The sequence below is a fragment of the Zingiber officinale genome, chromosome 7A, assembly GCF_018446385.1.
Source record: "Zingiber officinale cultivar Zhangliang chromosome 7A, Zo_v1.1, whole genome shotgun sequence".
Lineage (NCBI taxonomy): Eukaryota > Viridiplantae > Streptophyta > Magnoliopsida > Zingiberales > Zingiberaceae > Zingiber > Zingiber officinale.
Window position 1 is genome coordinate 131,853,582 of NC_055998.1, and position 12,015 is coordinate 131,865,596.

Here is a 12,015-nt window from a genome sequence, read left to right on the forward strand (position 1 = left end):
CCACTTAGCCAAATGCACCAGGTCGAAGCCATATCTTCCTAGACATGCATAGAATAAGCTTCCCTAACGTACTATCATCCAATACTTCACCAGTACCGTGGGTCAAGTTAAACTTATCCCTTTTTATTTTAGTCCTAATTACCCTGCCGAGTTGGTTCATTTTTGGAGGTGTCAGCTATTCTGGAGCCTCCATTATTGATTTTCCTTTAAATTTTGATTTAATTCTTTATTAAAATAATTTAACTTATTTATTTGTTTGTAAGATAATTTATTAAAGTAATTTTAATTTAATCAAAGATAATTTTTATTTATTTATTTGTTAAGATAATTGAAGTAATTATTTATTAGTTAAAATAACTTTTCTTTATGCTCCCCCTGGATCATAACCTCGATAAGGTCTATCAAGGTAGTGTACTTGATCCTTGGGGACCCAGTATTGACCAAGTCCAACTTGATTGACCAGGTTGGACTTGGGTACCCATGCTTTGACTAGTTTACTTTGGTTTGTTGACTAACGATAGGTAAGACCGATATTTCCTTCTAGATTTAAAACCTAGTCCAGTTCTATTGTAAACGGCTCTTTGAGTCCCAAGAATTAGGTCCAGGTTCTTGGACCCTAAAGAAAACCGTTCTAGGGTAGTCTTCAAATCCTTGACTTGACTTCTCAGGTTGGAATTCTCTTCCTCAAGTTTTTGAACTTGAGTTGAGGTTCCAGTCTGAGCTGGATCAGTCAATGATTCGATATTAGTCACTTCTTTAAGGAGTGTTACCTCCTTCAGAAGCGACTTGATTTGAACTTTGGACTTAGCTACTTTATGCATTAAGTAATTGATTAAACTGTATAAACAACTTTTACTTCCAGAGGGGTTTGGCCCTTCGGAAAAGGATGCGGATTCGTGGCTTCTCTCGGACTCGGCTTCCGATTCATCCTCGCTTTTGGTGTAGTCTCGGGTTGTCAATGCGAGGAGGCTTGCCTGCTCGACTTCTTCGTCGTCGGATTCCTCAGAAGAAGATTCTTCCCAAGTGGCCTTCAGAGCCTTCTTCCTTCTTGGTCTCTTTGGATCCTTTTGGTTCGGGCAGTTCGCCTTGATGTGCCCCTTCTGATTGCACCCATAGCAAGTCACCTCGAATTTGACTTTTGAGCTTGTCTGGGCTTCTTTGGTCTGGATGGCCTTTTTGACGTCCTTTTTGTTGAAGTCCTTCTTTTTGTAGAGTTTTTTCATCAGGTTGATGAATTTGCTTGTGAGTTCGTCGTCGTCTTCTGAGTCTTTTTCCTCTTCTGATTCTTGTTCAGTTCTATGTTTTGACTTTGTTTCACGTGCTCTTCATATACCTGCAATCAAAGCCAACCCTTTCTCGGCCAGACGTAAGTTAGTCTGTTCGTGAAGCTCAAACTCAGAAAACAACTCGTCCACTTTAATAGTAGAGAGGTCCTTAGAAACCTTGTAGGCATCTACCATGGATGCCCACAAGGTGTTCCTCGGAAAGGCGTTTAAGGAGTACCTTATGATGTCCCGGTTATCTACCTTCTGTCCGATCGCATGGAGACCATTGAGTAGTTCTTGAATTCGAGCGTGGAGCTGGTTAGCCGTCTCACCTTCCTGCATTTTCAGATTATACAATTTATTAAGTAATAGATCTCTTTTGCTTACCTTGGTGTCGGAGGTGCCCTCGTGGAGTTCGATCAACTTCTCTCATAGCTCTTTTGCGCTGGAGAACAGTCCAACTCTGTTGAGTTCCTCCTTGGTCAGTCCACACTGGAGTATGCAGGTAGCCTTTGCGTTCGCCTCAACTTTCTTTATTAAGGATGTGTCGTAGTTCTGGTATGACACTAATTTGCCTGAGCCGTCTAGTGGGAGTTGAAGTCCTGTCTTGGTGATCATCCAGACTTCGAACTGGATTTGCAAGTACGCCTCCATCCTGCCCTTCCAGTACCTGAAATCGTTTCCGGTGAAGAACGGTGGTCGAGCGGTGCTATAACCTTCTTGAAGTGCCATTTAACAGATCTGCACAAACACAATGGAAGAGATGTTCCAAGACTAGGTCTTGGATTAGTAGTGCGGGAATAAGTTTAATAAAATAACGAACTCGAGTGGTGTTGCATCGACTTTGAGTTAAAACCGATTCGAAGGAAAAATAATTAGAATTTAGCTATTAAGCTAATTCTAATTGACTCCGTAAAACTGAAAATATCATGAAAAAAGAATTGCTTGAATGGTGGTTGCACCGATTCAAAGCGACCCCGCTCTGATACCAATTGTTGGATCGAAAGCGCTAGAGGGGGGGGTGAATAGCGCTCGTGGCTATTTTGCGTTTCGAAGTCGGAAATCGTTTGAGAGTTAAAGCAACGAAAATAAAAAGAACAATCACACAAGAACTCGAGGAGTTACTTGGTTCGGAGCTTATGGCGACTCCTACTCCAAGGCCCGTGATCTTTGATCACTTCCGATGGACAACAACTATAAGCTCGTTAATGTGTTTACAAGATGAAGTACAATGATTAAAAGAAACGACTAAATTATACCAACGACAGTAGGAAAAATTGAAGATTCGGAGCTCCGGGTCATCGGTGTCAATTCGCAGCACTTCTAGGTCGTCTCGTTGGCAGCACGTTGAAGAAAGGAAGCTTAGAACTTGATTATTTGAGTTCTGCCTCGAGACCATCTTTTATACTGTGCTGAAGGCGCCTCCAAGCCTGTCCAAGGCGCCTCTAGGCCGCCGAGTCGCACGCGTGGATCATCACAGAACTGGTCGCACCTTATCTGATTTAAGGCGCCTCCAAACCTCTTCAAGGCGCCTTCAAGCCTTGATCCAAGGCGCCTCCAGCTACGTCCGAGGCGCCTCCAGCTCCTCTGGACAGCTGGCTTCGGCTTGCACCCGAGGCGCCTCCAAGCTCCATGGAGGCGCATCGGACATTGTTCATTTGAGGCTTAACTGTGGTTTTTTGTACCTGCAAGATGTGTTAGCTCCAAAACAAATAACCTACCCTGCAAGATAAATATTAGCACACATAAAATATAGTAAAGACAGTAAATGACAGTCTCCGAACTGTCCGGGTCTGACTTCATATTTCCAACCGGAAACCCTAGATCGACCCGACGCTTACTGTTCCCTCTACAGGGAATGCGCCCTCACCTACTCCACTCAGGAGAGTTACCTGATGCTAGTCTAGTCCTCCAGACCAACTGGACTTTCTGCCTAGGGTTACCACCCCTAGGACCTAGGGTTACCGCCCCCTAGGGTTTTTCTCCACCTAGGGTTACCACCCCCTAGGACATAAGGTTGCCGCCCCTTAGGGTTTTCCTCCACCTAGGGTTACCACCTCCTAGGACCTAAGGTTACCCCCCTTAAGTTTTTTCCTTCACCTAGGTTACCACCCCCTAGGACCTAGGGTTACCACCCCCTAGGGTTTTCACCTTGCCTAACCGCAGCTAGGACTTTTGCCTAAGTGTCACTTAGGACTTTCCTGCAAGCTCCATGAACATATTAGATAACAAGTAATCTTAACTTTGAATCCCTTTTCCATTATCAAAACTAAAGTTCGATCGTCGGATGTTTCCCGCACCAACAAAAACCTTACCACAACTCTCACAAGAACACTTGAAACGCTAAGGCATAAGTAGACTACTAATAGGGGTTAACCACATCTATTTTGTCAAACTCAACCAAGCTCCTAAGGCTTGGTTATATAGGCCACACGTTGGAAAATCCCGCCTACCAGTCGACTGCTAAAAACATCAGTCGACTGCTCTCTTGTGGAAATTTGACTGTTACATCCCAACGGCTCGATACCAGTCGACTGGTAAAAGTACCAGTCGACTGCTCCACACTGGCCGAGTGAACAGAAACATTTTGTTCGCTCCCAGTCAATTGCTCAGTCGACTACACCAGTCAACTGCCAAAATCACCAGCCGACTGCTACAGTACTGCTACAGTAGTGCTATAGTAAAACCCTAATTCTAGGATTTTACCCTCGAGTACATTCACTCAGCACTCGTCCTCGCTCGACCAACCTAGACCTAGCCTTCTAGCCTCCTCCATCAGCCTTGCATCCCTCGGATGCCTCTCCATCCTTCACGTATTGCCTTCTGGAGCTTCCATCGGCCTTATCATTATTGTCAGTGTTGGAATGTATACTGAAAGCTTAAGCTTTGTAAACATTCATTATGAATAAAGAATCACATTTGGTCAAATTGTCTACATTTAGTTGTAGTTGTTCAATTAATTTATACTGTAGATAACATAGTATGTGGTGTCACATGCAGAAGATGATGTTATCAGTACCTTATAAATTATAAACAGTAGCTCATGACCAAAATGGAAAGGAATAAACTATTAGAAGGTCGTAGTGTAATTAGGTATCAGTTTATCTTGACTGTATAATTACACTAGTACACTTAGAGTGTATTGAGTAGGACCATTTGAGGTCGTTTCTTTTATACTGACTTTATAAAGAAACAAAGACCTCGGTTATTATGGAAGTGTGTGCTCTTAATCCTAATATAATAACAAGCACATATATTTGATATTTATTTCTTTAATTTATCAATGGGTGAGATTTAGTTCGATGAATCAATAAGCCCGATAAGTTGGGAAATGATATCACTTATAGTGTGTATTGTTGATTATAGAAGGAAACTGTGTCCTAGAGATACTAGGTTGATAATGTCCTCAAGAGGAGCTCATAAGGATTGTCATGTTAAACCCTGCAGGTGGACCTAGTCCGACATGATGATAAGGTTGAGTGATACTACTCTTGGACTAAGATATTAATTAAATGAGTTGTCAGTAACTCACTTAATTAGTGGACATTCGATATCTTAAACACAGGGAGACTAACACACTCATAATAAGAAGGAGCCCAAAAATATAATTTGGGATTGGTGCGGTAGTTCAATAATAGTTCTCTAGTGGAATGAATTATTATTGATAAAATTAAGTTGTATGTTCGGGGCGAACACGGATACTTAATTTTATCGGGAGACCAAAACCAATTCCTCCTCTCGGTCCCTATCGTAGCTTCTTATTTATAGAGTACTATACCCACCTATACCCACCTTCTATACCCACCTAAAGGGGGCCGGCCAAGCTAGGGCCGGCCTAGGTATAAATTGGGGTGGCCGACCCTAGCTTGAACCCAAGCTAGAGGGGCCGACCAAATTAAATTAAAAAAAATTTTAATTTTAATTTTTATTATGTGGAAGATATAATTTATTAAAGAGAATTAAAATTAAATTATCTCTCTTTTAAAAGATCTACAAAAGATTAAAGAAAGAGATTAGATCTCTTTCCTTATTTGTAGATTGGTGAGATATTTTATTTTTTCTTTAAAAATTATTCACATGTTGTAAAATTAAAATTATGGAAATTTCTTTTTATCAACCATGAAGAAATTTTGAAGAGAAATTTTAATTTTAAAATTTCTGGAAACAAATTAGGAAGTTTTAATTGTTGATTGAAACTTGTCTAATTTGATTTCATGATGTGGCCGCCATTAGAATTTAATTGGGGAAATTTTATTTTATTTTTCTCAATTAAATCATGTCAAGGAAATTAAGGACATTTTATTGTAATTAAATTTCCTAATTTTCTTAGGCCAAGGAATATAAAAGAAGGTGTGAGGGTGCCTTCATGAGACACAACCTCTATTATTTCTCTCCCTCTTTTGTTCCTTGGTGTGGCCGGCCATCATCCTCTCCCTTTCTTCCTCTTGTGGTGGCCGAACCTCTCTCTCCCCTTGGAGCTCTTGTGGTGGCCGGATACTACTTGGAGAAGAAGAAGAAGAAGGAGAGAAAGCTAGCATCTCTTGGAGCTTGGTTGGTGTTTTGATCTTCTTCCTTGGTGAAGCTTCCTTATTGTTGGCCGAACCTAGCTAGGAGGAGAAGAAGGTGGTTGGTGGTTTCTCATCTCAGAAGATCGTTGCCCACACAACGTCCGAGGTTAGAAGAGGAATACGGTAGAAGATCAAGAGGTCTTTCTAGAAGGTATAACTAGTAATTTTTCCTTTCCGCATCATGCTAGTTATTTATGGAAATAATACCAAATACAAGAGGCTTACGTTCTAGTATTTCGAATATGTTTTTCGAAGTTATGTTTTTTTGTTTTTTTCCCCTTGTGATTTGATTGTTCTTTTTGGTTAACCTAAAGTTATTTTAGGAAATTAAATATTAGATTTCTATAAAAGGTTTTGTCTAGTCGGTGGTGGTTGCTCCCATATCCAAGAAGGTCATGTGCCTCGCCACGTCAGTACTGGGAACCAATTATTAAAATTAATATTTAATGGAATTAATAACTTAAGGTGATTTGGGTCGAACGTGTTAAGTTCCGCAGGAGACCCAAGTCAAAACCTAAAAGAACAAATAGATTAAGTTTTGGATCAAACGTGTTAAGTTCCGCAGGCGATCCAAAATTTAATTTAAAAGAACACATGGTAGCTAGGAAAAGGTTCAGACCTTTGTACAAAATTTTTGTACAGTGGAACCTTTAGGTTTTCCGAGTAGCAACCAGCAGTCAAGTCTTCCTTTACCAAGAGGTCGCACCTCCGGGACTTCGTCCATTGCCAAGTCACACTTGGACTTACGTTGTCAAAACTACATGCTTGGACTTACATCGCCAAGACTCATCTTTGGACTTTCCTCCTTTGCCAAGATCACACTTAGACTTTCCTTGTTGTACCTGTATCCTGCACACTCACAATGCATATCAAATACAACAATAAACCTAACTTAAATTTTTGCCCAAACATCAAAACCTAAGGTACCTAGATTGCTCCAACACAGGGCTCACCCTAACCCAACTTTCGACCTTCTCGAGTAGTCTTCCGCTCCAACTTCTCATCCCTCAGAAATGCCGCACTCTTCCTTCTCATCCGCCAGCGTACTCTTCCGCAGCACTTCGCCCCTCGGACGCACCAAGCCCGTCGACTCTCTCTCGTGTCGTCCTTCTCGCTAGTTGTGTCTTTCGCTCGACTTCTTGTGCTCATAAGTTCCTGTACACTTAGACACAAGGCATCAAATAACAACAGGACCTAACTTGACTTAGTTGATCACATCAAAACCTCCATGGGGTATTTACAAAGCCTTGCCAAAAAGACTTCATACTTTGTTTCATTATTAGACGCTCGAAAATTGAGTCAGATGGAAAGAGGGAGTACATCCTCTTGGGGGGATATTAATAGAATCCCGACTCTGCTATATTGCCGAGTAGATGAGTCATCAACATAAATTTTCCACGTCTCTACGACCATCCTATCGAGTATTTTAGTGAGGAAATCAGCCAAGGCTTGAGCTTTGGTAGCAGTTCTTGACTGATACTAAATATTATATTCACTTAACTCGGTGGTCCATTTGATTAGACTACCAAAGGCCTCTAGGTTGGTTAACACCTAACTCAGACTCTTGTTTGTAAGGACTGTGATTGAGTGAATAAGAAATTATGACCTTAATTGACGAGCAGCCAAGGTCAACCCGAATGTTAGCTTCTCTAGGTTGGTGTACATGTTTTTAGCATCTTTTAGCAAGTGACTAAAAAAGTATAGAATAAATTTTTATTAGTAGGGGAGGATGTGAGATCTCGGAAAATTGAATAAATAGGGTTATTTCAGAAATAGCCTTATAGAATTTTTCCGGAATTTTTAGTAATTTTCTGGGAATTTTTCGGAGTTCGTACGACGGATTTTGAGGGGATCAAATTCTGGACACGGATAAAGCTTGTTTGGGATACCCATTTAACTAAGGAAATGTTTTATTTATAAATTCAAATTCGTTTCCTTTTCTCCCCCAAATCGCCGATCCACTTCTCTTCCCCGACCCTTCCTCTGTTCTCTCTCGCGGACGAACCGAACCCAGTGGACTTCCGGCAATCGTCGACGTCGACTGAGGCCTCGTCGCCGTAGCTTGCCAGAGATCGAAGAAGGGGGCCGGATCATCTTGATCTCCTCTTCTCCACCCTTCCCCAACGCCGACACCAAGGGAGATGATCGTCGGAATGAAGAGGCAATTAGGGCTCCGAGGCTAGCTCCGATTTCTTCTTCTCTGGATGTTCACTGATCTGTGCCCTAGCACGGTCTGCGTTTCCCCGATCGATGCCATTGGATCAAGCCAGATCCACCGATCGCCGGTGTAGAGAGGGAGTTAGGGCTTCAATGGGTAAGCAATCCGAACCTTATTCCTTCTATTTCTTTGATTTGTGCCCTAGCTTCGAGTTTCATCCTCGATTCTTGCTTTTCCTCTTTGATCATCGGCGATCCTAGGTCAGGTCATGGATCGTTTGAGTGGATCTTGGATTCCTCTGCCGGAGCTAGGTCTTGGCAGACGCTGGCTAGTTGAGGGACAGTAGATTCAATACATTGCATTATGGATTGGATTAGGTGACACTTTCTGGAGGCAACCGATCGAGGTAATGCAGTGTTGATTCTTACTCTCTTTTCTTTGTTGTGATCTTGATGTCAAATTCAATTGTTTGCTGTAAATCCCTTGATCAGTACTTGGACTTTCTCTTCTTCACTGTGATTGAGGTCTCGGTTGAAGTGGAGAAGAATCCCAGCAGTCAATAGGTTCTGATCAGTGAGGTGTGCTCAAGATTTCAGCAAGGTTGAGTGCTGTGAACTTTCTTAGGTTCCAACAACAACTTCCCTAACTGACAGCAACATCTTGGGTGGTGATCTACTGGTGATCACCTTGGATTTGGGTAAGTTTTTGGAGGTCAATTGTTACCTTGTTTTAATGATACGAATTAGGGTTATATTTAGTTGGTTATGTGTAGATTTAGGTATGATTTGGATTACATGATTACTAGAGGTTGTAAGTAGTGGTTGATTGTGATTAGATTTGGTTGCTTAGATTAAACTAATGGAATGATTAGGGTTAAGACAATTAACCCTAGTCAACTATTGGATTTAATCTAAGTTTAGATTTCTAATCTAAATGGTGATTAGGGTTTTGCCCTAATTTAGTTTTGGAGATTTTATTTAGCTATTCATTTGGATTTAGCTAAATAAAATATATATATATTGTTTGACACAGGACTCTGATTCGAGATAGGCGTCTCGACTTCGGATGTGGATTGTACCTTCTATTTGAGGCGGGTACCCTTTGACTTATCTTTTGATACTGTCTTATGATATGTATAGTTTATATATAGTTGCTAGTGATAGGTGGTAGATTTATTTCTTCCCTGGTCTTAGCTAGTTGATACCTATCACATGCTTCATCTGTTAGTTGCCTTACTTCAGGATTGGATATTTACCTCTTGCCATGTATATATATGTTCATAGAGATGCATGTCTATAGTGCTCTACTCTACCGGATTAGTTGCTTTACATGTGGGATACATGCTCTTGGATTCATGATACTTACATCATTGTTATATGTGATATCTTTGAGTTTATGCTGTTTATATCATGGTTATATATATGCGTTTACCTTTTGGGCACCCGCATATATGGAGGAGGCTATGTTCGGTATGACATACTGTAGCATCATGCACCATCCCGCATGATTGCATGTTGGGCGATTGACGACTCCATTATTGTTGAGCTCGTCGGCCGGCTACAGGGCCTGCACACAACGTGACCACTGCATGGGTAGTGGCACAACACCCAGGTGTGTATGGCGGTTGCTCTTAGGCGCTCCACTGGTCCGCTCATGGGTAGTGTGACTGCATGTGTAGTGGGCAAGGATCCCTCCCCTCATGCTACAGGGAGTTGAGGCTTACGCTCCCTCACTATGTTTGAGGTAGGAGGATAGGTGTACTCCGACAGCATCCCGTCCACTCGGTCACTCAGGAGAGTGATGGCAGAGTGCACGGTGTCATAGCCCTACCTACTCGGTCTCGCCATCGCGTGTGAGACGGCTGACTAGCGTCGGGGTGACCATGTCATATCGCATCATATGCACAGATTGCATTTATTGTGATTGTTGCATATTGGATGATGCACTTGGGTGATTGCATATGATTGACATGCATACAGGATACATGCGTATTTGTTCGACTATCTTTATCTGTGTATGTCCACGGTCATTCGCCCAAGCCTCGCAGGTGAGTACAGTTTATTTCAGTTATGCATTTCTTATTATTCTTGCAGTAAACTGTATTACATGCTTACGTTACTCATTACAGTTTATTCAGCTATGCATACCTGTTATATTGTTAGGAGACTGTACTGTAGGTCCTATGGTTTAGGAGACTGTACCTTAGGATATTACTGGTAGTTATATGTTGCTGTACATATCTATTGGATTACCTGCTGAGTTCTTTGAACTCACCCCGTTGTTACTATTTTTCAGGTTGAGGCCGTCAGGAGAGATTCCAGTCGCTAGCCCCATTATCGCGAGGATTTTCTTTGTCGGATTATAGATGTGAGATCTCGGAAAATTTAAATAAATAGGGTTATTTCAGAAATAGCCTTATAGAATTTTTCCGGAATTTTTAGAAATTTTCTGGAAATTTTTCGAAGCTTGTACGGAGGATTTTGAGGGGATAGATCGATAAGTTCGGATAAAGCCTGTTTGGGATACCAATTTAAGTGAGAAAATGTTTTTATTATATAAATCCTTTTCCCTTTATTTCCTCCCCCAAATCGCCGATCCCGACCCGACCTTTCCCCTCTCTGCCGACGCGAACCTCCCTTCCTTCTCGGTTCTCTCTCGCGGACAAGCGACGGCGACGGGAGCAAGGGTCCAGCTCCGGCGATCGTCGATCTCGACCCAGGGGAGCAGTCGCTAGCGCAGATCCGGACGTGGGTGATTTTCTCCAGCCCTAGGTGAGAGCGCTGATCTTCTCTCGGCGTCGTCGGCACAGATCGGAGCTCGGAGCATAAGGGTTCCGATTCTCTCCTCCTCTGGTTTCCTTCAATCTCCGATTTCTTTCTTCTCAGCCGAGTCTGCCGATCCTTTTCTTCCCCGATCGACATCACTGGATTGAGTCGTGCCGCCCGATCGCCGGCGTGGAAGAGCAATTAGGGCTTCAAAGGTAAGCCATCGAAACTCTTCTTTCCTCTTGATTCATGGTTGGGTTCTTGTTGATTCATGGGTTAGCGCTCTATTCTGGTGTTGTGTGATCCGTGATCTCCATTGATTGAACCCTTCTTGATCCGATCAGGAGGCGAGGTCCTGTTCTGTGAAGGCGATCTTGGATTCCCTCTGTGTCGCTGCTGATTGAGGTCTCGGGTGAATTGGGAAAGAACTCCAGCAGAGGTTGCTGTGAGTTTTCTGATCCAGCAAGGTGAAGATCTGTTTTAGTTCTTGCTGTGGTGTTTTTGGTTTCGGCAGACACCTCATCCAGCCAGCTCAGTTTGGATCGGCAGTCATCCATACCTCAGTGTACTTGATACAACACCTAGTTCAGTTGGGAATTGAGGTATGTGTAGGGATTTTGATACATGTGTAGTGTTGATTTAGGGTTAGGTTTGAAATGAATTGTGGTTGGAACATGTTATAGATTATGTGTTAGATGATTAGGTATGATCTTGATACCTATTGATAATTAATTATCATTAGGTTGTGTAGATTAATTAGGTTATATGGATTTAGGTTTGATTTGCTAATCTAGTGGTTGATTAGGGATTAGGAAACTATCCTTAGTCAACCGTTAGAAAGGTTGTGGATATGGTTTAGGGTTGTTCCTAAATTTCTACTTAAGCTTTATTTAGCTATTTGTTAGTATTCTAGCTAAATAAAAGGTAAATGTATTTACACAGGACTCTGATTCGAGACGAGCATCTCGATATTGGATTAGGACCGGATTGTACCTTCTATTCGAGGCGGGTACCCTTTGACTTATCTTTTGATACTGTCTTATGATATGTATAGTTTATATATAGTTGCTAGTGATAGGTGGTAGATTTATTTCTTCCCTGGTCTTAGCTAGTTGATACCTATCACATGCTTCATCTGTTAGTTGCCTTACTTCAGGATTGGATATTTACCTCTTGCCATGTATATATATGTTCATAGAGATGCATGTCTATAGTGCTCTACTCTACCGGATTAGTTGCTTTACATGTGGGATACATGC

At 41.9% G+C, this 12,015-nt stretch overlaps 2 long non-coding RNA genes across 3 annotated transcripts; both read left to right on the plus strand.

The window, feature by feature from the left end:
* Positions 1–7,997: 7,997 nt before the first annotated feature.
* LOC122000511 lies at positions 7,998–8,553 on the plus strand. Of its 2 annotated transcripts, none has more exons than XR_006117154.1 (3): positions 7,998–8,147; positions 8,252–8,397; positions 8,483–8,553. It is a non-coding gene; the product is annotated as an uncharacterized LOC122000511 (long non-coding RNA). The 2 variants fall into 2 exon arrangements; XR_006117155.1 differs by having other exon boundaries at positions 8,257–8,397.
* Positions 8,554–10,594: 2,041 nt separating this feature from the next.
* On the plus strand, positions 10,595–11,238 carry LOC122000512. The gene is made up of 3 exons (XR_006117156.1): positions 10,595–10,762; positions 10,877–10,971; positions 11,101–11,238. It is a non-coding gene; the product is annotated as an uncharacterized LOC122000512 (long non-coding RNA).
* Positions 11,239–12,015: the final 777 nt, after the last annotated feature.